This window comes from Ursus americanus, chromosome 9, assembly GCF_024610735.1.
Source record: "Ursus americanus isolate L20-20 chromosome 9, mUrsAme1.1.p, whole genome shotgun sequence".
NCBI classification, from domain to species: domain Eukaryota; kingdom Metazoa; phylum Chordata; class Mammalia; order Carnivora; family Ursidae; genus Ursus; species Ursus americanus.
In genome coordinates, this window is record NC_142135.1 from 1,067,749 (window position 1) to 1,079,220 (window position 11,472).

Sequence of the window (11,472 nt, forward strand, 5' to 3'; positions counted from 1 at the left end):
GCGTTTTAGTTTACCATATTGCCAGATTCGTTTTTCAGGGACTGTCATAATTCATACTCCGTCTGTGGGAGTGACGGGATTCGTTTCCCCGCATCGTCACCAACACTTAGTGTCCGACTTGCTGAAACTCGCCCACCCAAGGGGTGAAGAGCAGTACCCTGGTTCTTGTTATCAAATTCAGTGAGACGCCATTTGCAAGCAAGTGCAATTGTTTTTAATAAATAACCTGTGATAAGTCGTTTTGCCAGATGTATCCTCCTCTGTGAGCCCCACAATGCAGAGAACATCACCATCTCCCCAGACGCTCCCCTGGGCTCCTCCCCGACCCCTCCTGCTGCTTCAGTGAACAAATCTGATCGCTAATCAGGCCAAACCTCCATATTTACTAGTCACTTGAACTGATTAACTCTGACTGAAATGACCTTGCCCCATTTTCCCACTGGGATGGTTGTCTTTTTCCTTGTGATTCAGTGGCTTGTTTATTAGCCTGGATACAGATTATTGGCCTGTACCATATGTTGCAAATGTCTTGCCTTTATTTGCTCACAGATACATGTGCCCTTCGCGAACCAGGCCTGTCCTCTCCTTTGCGATGCGCACTCTGTTCCTCCCTCTGCACAGGACCCTCAGGGGCTGTCTTTTCTCAGCGGTAACATTCCTACTGTCACCCATTAGGCCTTCCAACCACCTGGGATGTATTTCTGAATGTGATGAGATGTCGGAATCTGATCCTTTTCCATATGATGAGCCAATATCCCCATAAAGTGAGTTAACAACCCCCCCTTTCACACACTGCCTGTTCATAGAAAAGTGTCTTGAGAAGAATGGTACTGAAAAGAAATGAGTGTTGCAGCCATAGTGAGTGGAGGCATGTGTGGGTAAACTAGGAAGTGATGGGTCGTGATACATGGGGCGTTATATACAATGTGATTGATTACACATGATATGTGTGGTCCACAGGGGAGGACTGCGAAGAAACTCCCACCCATCCCTACTAAGACTTAGAGGGGCTCCTGGCTGGCTCAGTCGCAGAGCTTGTGCCTCGATCTCGTCGCGAGTTCTAGCTCCACATGGGGGTAGAGAGTATTAAAAAAAAAAAAAGTCTCAGAAATAGGGCGGTGTTGAAACTAAGGGGTCAGAACAGAGCTGGACCCCTCCCAACCTTCGGCACAGGCCTGGGGCTGCACCCGTGGAGCAGGGCTGGTCAGTGGGAGGCTGGTTGGCTGGGAGCAGAGCCTGCCCTGGATCGGATCTGCAGGTGCCGTGGGGGCTGTCCTGGCTGAGGCCTCCAGAGGTGGCACTGGAGAAACCACGTGCTTCATCTCAAGCCTACGAGAAAGTTTGCTGGGGCTGCATGGTTTCTCTTACAGGGCCTGTCTCCTGGGGAGGATGCGGCTGACGGTGCCCAGGTGTTTGTCACTGTGGGAGGGCCACCTGCCTTTGCCCACCAGGCTCCTGCAAGAGTTAATACCTGTTAACCCCTGGGAAGAGACTAGCTCTCTGGTGCTTGAGTCAGCTTGCAGAGAGCGGTTGCCATGAGAACTTCGTGCTGCCCAGGGGGACCAGTTGTGCTGCCTCAGAGGACCGCCCTCTGCTTAGCTGCTAGTGCGCTGCCCCCTCCCTGTATTGCACAGTGGACCCCAAGCCCACATCTGGGTTGTGATGACTATTATAATAGCCCGGTCGGAGCAAGGTTTTGGAAGCAAAACAAAATCTAATTGGAGTTGGGGAAGGACAATATTCACAAGGGGTGAGATGCCGGGAGCATGGGAGGATTCACAAGGAGCTGTTATAATCAGCAGTGCGAAAAGGGGCCCTGGGCCCTGAGGACATGTTCCTGACCCCCCTCACCCTCAGCATAGCCCAGGAAGCTTCCTGGAGGAGGAGGCCTCTTACAGACGCCTGAGGGGAGAGAGGACAGCCTCTCTTAAAACATGGGCAAGATCTGGGGCACCTGGGTGGCTCAGTCGGTGAAGCGTCCACCTTCAGCTCCAGTCATGATCCCAGCCCCATGTTGGGCTCCCTGCTCAGTGGGATGGGGGGATGGGGAAATAGGGGATGGCTATTAAGGAGTGCGTTTATCCTGATGAAAAAAAAAAAAAGATATCAAATCTCCCAAAATTAATCTAAAAATTTAATGCAATTCCTATCAAAATCCCAGAAAGAATTTTAGTAGACACAGATAAACTTATTCTTAAATTTATATATGGACAGGACAGGCCCTGGAATAGCTAAAAATAATAAAAAATAAAATAAAAAACCTTGAAAAAGAATAAAGTGAGAGGCTCATTCTACCCGATGTTAAGACCTACCACATCGCTACTGTAATCGAGTATGTGTGGCACTGCTGGGGGGACAGATGCTGAGATCCGTGGAGTGGAATACAGAGCCCATGTCCAACTGATTTTTGACGTCATGATCAGCACAATTGAAGTAAGCCCCCCCCACATGACACGTAGCACAAAAAAATGCTTCTGGAGTTTTGGCCAAAAACTCTGGTTTGGGGGCGCCTGGGTGGCACAGCGGTTAAGCGTCTGCCTTCGGCTCAGGGCGTGATCCCGGCGTTCTGGGTTCGAGCCCCACATCAGGCTCCTCCACTGTGAGCCTGCTTCTTCCTCTCTCACTCCCCCTGCTTGTGTTCCCTCTCTCGCCGGTTGTCTCTATCTCTGTTGAATAAATAAATAAAATCTTAAAAAAAAAAAAAACCAACTCTGGTTTGTTTGTTCACTTTTCTCCACCCTTCTCAGTGCCAGGGTCATCTTCTTGCCCTCAATAATATTTTAAATCAATGCCTAAAATTGTTTGTTGCTTTTTTCCAGTCTTTTCCTTAAGTCAAATGCATGTTTCACCTAGACCTACGTATATACAAATTCAGGAGATTATGAATTAATATTGCAAAATATTCCTCACCCGCTATTGCAAATACTACATTAATTTCCAAGTATTACTGGAATCACAGATCAAAACGGGAAGAAAAGCAAGAAGCATCAGACCCGTTAGTTAATTTATCTTTTTTCCTCTGTAAGTGCCTGCACCACTCAACCCCCCCCCCCCCCGCACAACCCACAGACCTTCGTGGTCCTCAGGAAGCCCCACTAAGAGGATGAAAGGGTAGGCTAGGGAAAGAACCCCCACAAGTGCAAGAAAGGACTTGCAAACCACATATCCAACCAAGTCTTTGTATCCAGAATACATGAAAAATTCTCTAAACAAGGAAAACAAATAATTTAATTAGAACACAAACAAAAGATCTGAACAGACACTTCACCAAAAATATAGAAAGACGGCAAATAAGCACACAAAAAGATGCTGGCGGTGGTTAGCCATCAGGAACATGCGAATGACACCCATGATGAGGTGTCTGTCAGAAAACACCTGGGGCGGGGGGGGGGCAAGATTAAAAAGCCGTGAGAGCACGAAATGCCGGCGAGGCAGTGGTCACTCCTGTGTCGCTGGTACAGCACGAGGCAGGAGCTCCATCCAGAAGCCCGGCCTTCCCAATTGTTAGAAACCCCACCTGTGCAGGACGCAGTGTGGACATCTGTGGGCTCGGGGTCAGAAGCAGCTGCCAAGGGGGTGGCTTGGGCTGCATAGCCCAAGGGCTGTGAGCTCATGGGGGCCTGAGGAGGATGCCCCAGGGCCGCCCAAGCAGCCAGCGTCCCAGCGAGGGCAGTGCGGGGACCCAGACCGCCTCTCTGCACCACAACGCCGACCAGTCCAGCGGTCCCAAGCACCACCAGCAGCATCCTGTGGCCTGCTCGGTCCACCCCACTGTAGCGCGAACCTGGACAAGCCGAAGCTCTGAAAGCTACCATTTCCAGATGTCTCCGGACTGTGTTTTTAAAACCTACGTCACTGTCTGTATTTGCAACACAGGTGGGTTCTGAGGGTCCTTTGAGCCCAGATGGGCTCTAGAGCTTTTGGATGACCTTTCACCCCACAGCACACTACGAGCACCTGGCAGAGCCAGTCTGCAGGTGACAAGGTTCTGGTCCTCATTCGGTTCTGGCTTTTTATTTTCAGATGCTGATTTGTTGCCCCACATTGGGCAGCTCGGCCCCTGACACTGGCAGGCGCTGACCGCCGGCGGTCACTCTGGAGGGTGCTGCTTTTTTGCTTAAGTCAGGCTGTACGAAATGTGAAAGGTGTGCACTGTGTTTAAACTTTTCTTCTTTAGCTGATCGTTCCACAGAGACTAAGTCTGTACGGTACGAATGTTTTCCATACGATAATAACATTAAAAACGATGACAACACATGGTGGAAACAGCAGATGAGAGCCCTAAGTCAGAGGTCATGAAGCCCATACGATGCACGTGAAAGTTGGGTGGCCAAGGGGCGTGTGACCCCCCGTGAGCCCCCCGCGTCCCTGGCTGCTCACACTGCCACTTCGAGGCCAAGTAAGGGTCACTGCAGACAGAGAAAGCCTGAGCGTGTCCAGCTGTTTGCTCACAGACACCGGAAGAACTTAATCACAGAAGCAATCAGTACATGGCCATTCGAGGAAATACAGAAATGCAGAAACTTGAGGTGGAGTGTAAGGCATTACTTTGGCCCTTTAGGAATCCTCGCCCCGCTAGGTAAACGGACAGGGAAGTGGCCTGGCGGGTTTCCGAGTTGGCCCCAGTGCTTCCCGCGAGCTGTGGAGACTCCAGTCCCACAGAAGGAAACCTCCGTGAACTGAAGGACGACAGGATCTCAGAGCTGAAAGGCCTACTGTGTACTCAGCATAACTGAGAACACCGACTCTAATGGAATCCCTGAGCTTCGAAGATAAAATACTACACACACATCCAGAAAAAAGTAGATTGCTCACAGAGGAGAAAATCTGTTTGCCTCCGACTTTAACGGGAACTGTAGCTCTTTCCGTATTTATTTCCTGAATGTGTCGTAGTCATACCTACGTTGTGCTATGGTCGTACTTCGGGGGCCCTGGCGGGCTCAGTCGGCAGAGCATGCCATTCTTGATCTCAGGGTCATGAGTACGATCCCCACATTGGGTGTGGAACCTACTTAATAAAATGAAATAAAATCCGAAAAAAAAAATGAAGTTAATTTCCTTTCTTTTTGCTCTACCTTTTTCCTACTAGGGAGTGATCTCGATAGTTAAATTCAACATTAAGTCCATAAGATGCGAACAGATGGTGGGATCTCGCCCGAAAAACTGGAGAAGATGTGACTCAGAAATACTAGATGTGAGACAGGGTGTAGCCAAGAGCCCGACATTGGGTTCTCTTCCTTTGGCCAGGGATGGGGGGCAGCGTGATAATTGCACTATGCTGGAAAGGGCTGAGAGGAAGTTTTCAAGCGCTGTAGGGGAAGATGGGCTTCTGCGGATACTGGGGAGTCAGGGAGTGGACTGTAATGAACATCTCTGGTTTTAGCCTCACACCATCCCCTCCCTGTTTCTCTTTGGGAAAGTACCTCGGTTTTGGTTTGTGGCACTTCCCATGATCCCCTGCAAGCCGCTGTCATGGTATTGCCAACCTGGGAGCACCACCCTCCCTTGGCCACCCGGTCCACACGTGACTGAAGAAAAGGCCATCAGGCCCTCCTCTCCGGGCTCACCCTCGACAGTAAATGGAAATCAGGTGACGTCCAAAGCCTTCTTTTCTTCTCAGACCATGTATTCAACAACAGGGTTGCAACACTATTGTCTTCTCTGCCCTGACCTCGTACCTTCCTCTCTCCAGATGCTCAGCCCCAGCTAGCCACCTACTAGAGACCCTCATTTAAGTGTCCTGGAGATAACTCAGATTCAACAGAGGGAGGACCCACCTCATTTCTGGCTTCCCTCCCACCTCCAAACACACCTGTTCATCCTCCTACGGACCCTCTTCCCATTGGTACATCCCCCATCCCCCCAACGTACATGCTTTACTCTCAGCCTCAACACCCTTCCCTCACTGCCCACATCCCAACTGCTGCCATGTTCTGCTCTCCTCCTTAGAAATGGCTCTCAAATGTATCACCTCCTCTGTCTGAGACTGATTTTTTTTTTTTACTGAGTTGAAATTCACATAACATAAAATTAACCATGTTAAAGTATAGAGTTCAGGGATACATTCACAGAGTTGTGCAACCATCACCACCATCTGGTTCCAGAACATTTCCAAGCCCCCAGAAGCGACCTGCACCCATGAAGCAGTCCCCTCACTCCAGCCCATCTCCTGGCAGCCACGCGTCTGCTTTCTGTCTCTGTGGATTCGCCTATTCCAGATATTTCATATAAATGGAACCATGTAGTAATGATCTGCTGAGTCTGACTTTTCTCACTTAACAGAATGTTTTCAAGATTCATCCGCGCCATAGTGAGAATCAGTACTTCATCCCTTTTTATTACCAAAGAATATTCCACAGTATGGATACACCACATTTTGGTACAGACGAGTATTTGGGTTACTTCCACCTTTTGGCTGTTATGTGTACTGCTACTATGAACATTCCTGTCCAAGTTTCTGTGTGGACATAGTTTCATTTCTTGTGGGCACATACCCAGGAGTGGAACTGCTAGGTCATATGGTAATTCTATATTTCACTTTTTGAGAAACCACCAAACCGTTTCCCACAGTGGCTGCACCATTTTACATTCCTGCCAGCAGTGCACAGGGGTCCCTGTTTCTTCTCATCCTCGGCAACATTTGGTTTCCTGTTGGTATTAGCATTAGCATTACCATTGCGGTGGGTGTGAAGTGGTATCTCCTTGCAGTTGTGATTTGCACCTAATGACTACAGGGGTTGAACATATGCTTGTTGGCCACTTATATATACTTTTGGAATAATGTCTATTAAAGTCTGCCCAATTTTAATTGAGTTGTTTGTCTTTTTGTTATGGGGCTTAAGCGTTCTTTGTATGTTCTGGATACCAAGCCCTTATCAGATACATGATTTGCAAATATTTTCTCCCATTCTGTGGGATGTCTTTCCTTTGTGTTTTTTTTTAATATTTATTTATTCATTTGAGAGAGGGGGTGGGGGAGGGGCAGTGGGAGAGAGAGAATCCTAAGCAGACTCTGTGCTGAGCATGGAGCCAATACAGGGCTCCATCCCACAACCCATGAGATCATGACCTGACCCAAAACCAAGAGTCGGATGCTCAACCAACTGAGCCACCCAGGCCCCCGTGGGATGTCTTTTTTTTTTTTTTTAAAGATTTTATTTATTTATGTGACAGAGAGACAGCCAGCGAGAGAGGGAACACAGCAGGGGGAGTGGGAGAGGAAGAAGCAGACTCACAGCAGAGGAGCCCGATGTGGGTGGGACTCGATCCCGGCGTGCCGGGATCACGCCCTGAGCCGAAGGCAGACGCTTTAACGACTGCGCTACCCAGGCGCCCCCCCACCCCCGTGGGATGTCTTTTAATTTTAAAAACTTGATAAAATAAATTTGTCTATTTTCCTTTTGTTGTTTATTGATGTCATATCTAAAAATCCATTGCCAAAACCAAGATCATGAAGATTTACCTCTGTTTTCTTCTAAGATTTTTTCAAGTTTTAGCTTCTACATTCAGGTCTTTGATCCATTTTGAGTCTTGTATGTGGTGTGAGGTAGGGGTCCAGTTTCCTTTTGCGTGTGGACGTGCCGCTGCCTGGCCCCATCTGTTGAAGAGACTCTTCCTTCCCTGTTGAATGGTCTTGGTAATCTTGCCAGAAATCAACTGAAAAAGATGTATTTCTGGACTCCTAGTTCTATCCCACTTGTCTCTATGGCTATCTCCATGCCAGTACCACAGTATTTTTTGTAGTAAATTTTGAAATTCAGGAAATGTGAATCCCCCAACTTGGCTTGTCTTTTTCAAGACTGTGTTGTCTCTTCTGGGTCCTTTGCAATTCCACATGAATTTCAGGATTGGTGGTGGAGTGCTGACCACACTGACTCCATCTTTGGCCCTCCAGCTTGCTCATGCCCACAGACTGACCTCCCTCAGGGCTGGTCAATGCAGGCAGGTTAATGCAGATCCTGTTGGGAATGTGGGAAGGCTTGCTCTGACCTTCCTTAAAGCAGTGCACAGATGGCCCCACTTTAGATGACTACCCTTTGTTGTTTGCTTATTCAAGGTTCAAACCCTCTGCCCCTCTTTCCTCCCAGCCCAGTAGTTCACAAGGATTGAGGGGGTGGTTTTCATCTGGTTTTAAGTCAAGAAGTCACAAACATTTTTTTTTTTTTTGATTAAGGAAAAAACCTCCCACTTTTTGACTACTGTGAAAAACGCTGCTAGGAACATGGTACGCAGATATCTGTTTGAGTCCCTGATCTCCATTCTTTGGAGTGCACACCCAGACACGGGATAGCAGCAGCCGCCCCATGTCAGAACCCCACCACCAGGGCCTGAGGGCTCGGATATGTCCACATCCTTATCAATGCTTGTTGTTTTCTGTGTTTTTGACAGTTGCCATCCTAAACAGCGTAAGGTATAAATGCATGGTTTTTTTAAGAAATAAAAACTGGCATAAGTCGTTGTTTTGTGTTACTCAGTAGTCCTCTGCTCGACGCTCCCCCACTCCTTGAAACAGACTCTCCCATGAAGTAAATGCTGAGAGTATTGTGAGCCGGAGCCAGCCGAGCCAACACCTAATGACTGGACACACAGTGCACGGACGCAGACCGGTGACTGTTACAAGCACATTTCATTAGACTGCACCAGGGCAAAGACACAAACAACCAATATTTATTGCCTATGATGATGAATTTCCAAAAATGAAAACAAAGAAAAAAACGGGTGAGTATTTCACTGATTTTGCTCACTGCAAAATGATACAGGCTTTGACTTAAGTGAAAAGCTTTTAAGAAAAAAAAAAAACAACATTGGGGAGACACCTGGGTGGCTCAGTCGGTTAGGCATCTGCCTTCAGCTCTGGTCGTGATCTCAGGGTTCTGAGATCGAGCCCCACATGCGGCTCCTTGCTCAGCGAAAAGCCTGCTTCTCCCTCTCCTCCCCACTTGGGCTCTCTCTTGCTATCTCTGTCTTTCTATCCCAAATAAATGGATAAAAATCTTAAAAAAAAGAAGAAGAAGAAGAGGAAGAAGAGGAGGAGGAAGAAGAAATAGGCTTAGGCAGAAACTAAATTAAAAAAATAAAATTAGAAATAAAAAAAAATTAAAAAAAAACATTGGGGCACCTGCGTGGCTCAGTTGGTTAAGCATCTGCTTTCGGCTTAGGTCATGATCCCAGCATCCTGGGATTGATTCCCACATCAGGCTCCTTGCTCAGCAGGGAGCCTGCGTCTCCCTCTCCCTCTGCCACTCTCCCTGCTTGTCTCTCTCCCTCTTTCTCTCTCTCTCCGACAAATAAATAAATAAAATCCTAAAAAAAAAAAAGAAAGAAAGAAACACACAACAGTAATGTTCCAATAAATATGTGAAATTGAAACAATGAGAAACAAAAATGTTTGTATGACCATGAAGGCGAAAATTCTCACAATCATACACCCAAATGTACAACTGCCCCCCAGTGCTTAGAGCAGCAGTGTCCACAGTAGCCAAGCTATGGAAAGAGCCCAAATGTCCACTGACAGATGAATGGTTAAAGAAGATGTGGTCTATATATACAATGGAATATTATCAGTCATCAAAAAGAATGAAATCTTGCCATTTGCAATGACATGGATGGAACTAGAGGGTATTATGCTAAGTGAAATAAGTCAGTGAGAGAAAGACAATTATCATATGATCTCACTGATATGTGGAATTTAAGAAACAAAACAGAGGATCATAGGGGAAGGGAGGGAAAAATAAGATGAAATCAGAGGGAGAGAAACCATAAGAGATTCTTTTTTTTTTTTTTTAAAGATTTTATTTATTTATTTGACAGAGAGACAGCCAGCGAGAGAGGAAACGCAGCAGGGGGAGTGAGAGAGGAAGAAGCAGGCTCCCAGCGGAGGAGCCTGATGTGGGACTCGATCCCTGAACGCCTGAACGCCGGGATCACGCCCTGAGCCGAAGGCAGACGCTTAACGACTGCGCTACCCAGGCGCCCAAGAGATTCTTAAATCTAGAGAAACCATAAGAGACTCTTAACTCTAGGAAACAAACTAAGGGTTGCTGGAGGGGAGAGGGGTGGGGGGCTGGGGTAACTGGGTGATGGGCATTAGGAGGGCACTGATGTGATGAGCACTGGGTGTTACATGCAACTGATGAATCACTGACCTCTGCCTCTGAAATGAATAATACACTATACGTTAATTGAATTTAAATTAAAGATAAAATTTTTAAAAAGACCAAGAGTAATTTTAATAAAAATGACTTTCTGACCATTACAGATGAAAGCATAATGCCAATTAAAAAGGATTGTAAATAAATTGAGGTTTTCTTTATAATATTCCAGTATCCTAAAATGTGAAAGAACTTACGAAATAATGTACCGCTGCTGTAAGAGATAGTAAATGACACTCCATGGGGGTGAGGATTTTAAATTTGAATTAAAATATGTGCTACGATGTTTTGCAACTTCGGTAAACCATATACAGCCCTCTCACAGTGTGGGAATGTGATGTATAAAATCCACGGTTCATTTCTGGATCTAAGTACTGCTTTCGGGATTTATTGACAATTCCAACTGCTACTGCCTCAGCAAAGCAGTTTCTCCAAATTGAAGCAAAGTAAAAAACAAAAAAGCAAAAAAAAAAAACTATAATGACTTAGGAAAGACTGTCTAATTTGACGTTGTGGTCAGTAGAATACAAACTATGTGACAAATTCTGATTGTAACAACACAAGTAGTAACTGGTGAAATGAACGCAAGAAAAGGAAATCACGTGGGAAGAACACACAGCAGTTTGGGAACCAGGTGTCTTCACCGTCCGGCCGCCCCGCCTTCATCACCAGAGCGCTCAGACCTGCTGGTACGCGCTGACTTCCACTCATATCAAAACCCTAACTTCAGGGATAGTTTAAGTGGAATCTATTTTCCTTATACAGTGTGGTCAAGATCGGAGGACCGTGCGCTTCCTACTTACCAGTGTGTGAGCAAGGTCGGCTTGCATTTAGAGCGAAGGCCCGTGGGTCCAGGGGACACCATTCACCGGGGGCCCTAAGTTCCGGGCAGACCAGTCACGGGGGAGGGGGGGAGCGAAGCCCGGGGCACGGCTGCCACCGGGGGCCCGAGGGGCGGGGCAGGGCTGTCGGGGGGGGGGGGGCGAGGGACGCGGCAGGGCTGTCGGGGGGGGGCGAGGGACGTGGCAGGGCTGTCGGGGGGGGGGGGGCGAGGGACGCGGCAGGGCTGCCACCGGGGGACCAGAAAAGGTCCGTCATCCCTTCGGACCCGGCAGCTGGCGCCTCAGCCCCCGAGGCCGGCCCGCGGACCGCCGCTGTCCTGGGAGACACCGACCGGCGCCTGCTGGTCCCAGGCCTGAGCTTGCGGAGTGTCAGCGCCGCGCGTTTTCCTCTGCTCTCACACCGCCCACCCTCCCCGGAGGCGTGGGGGTGGGGCGAAGGGGGTCTCTGCCCCGCACCCGGAGGCCCCGGCGGCGGGACA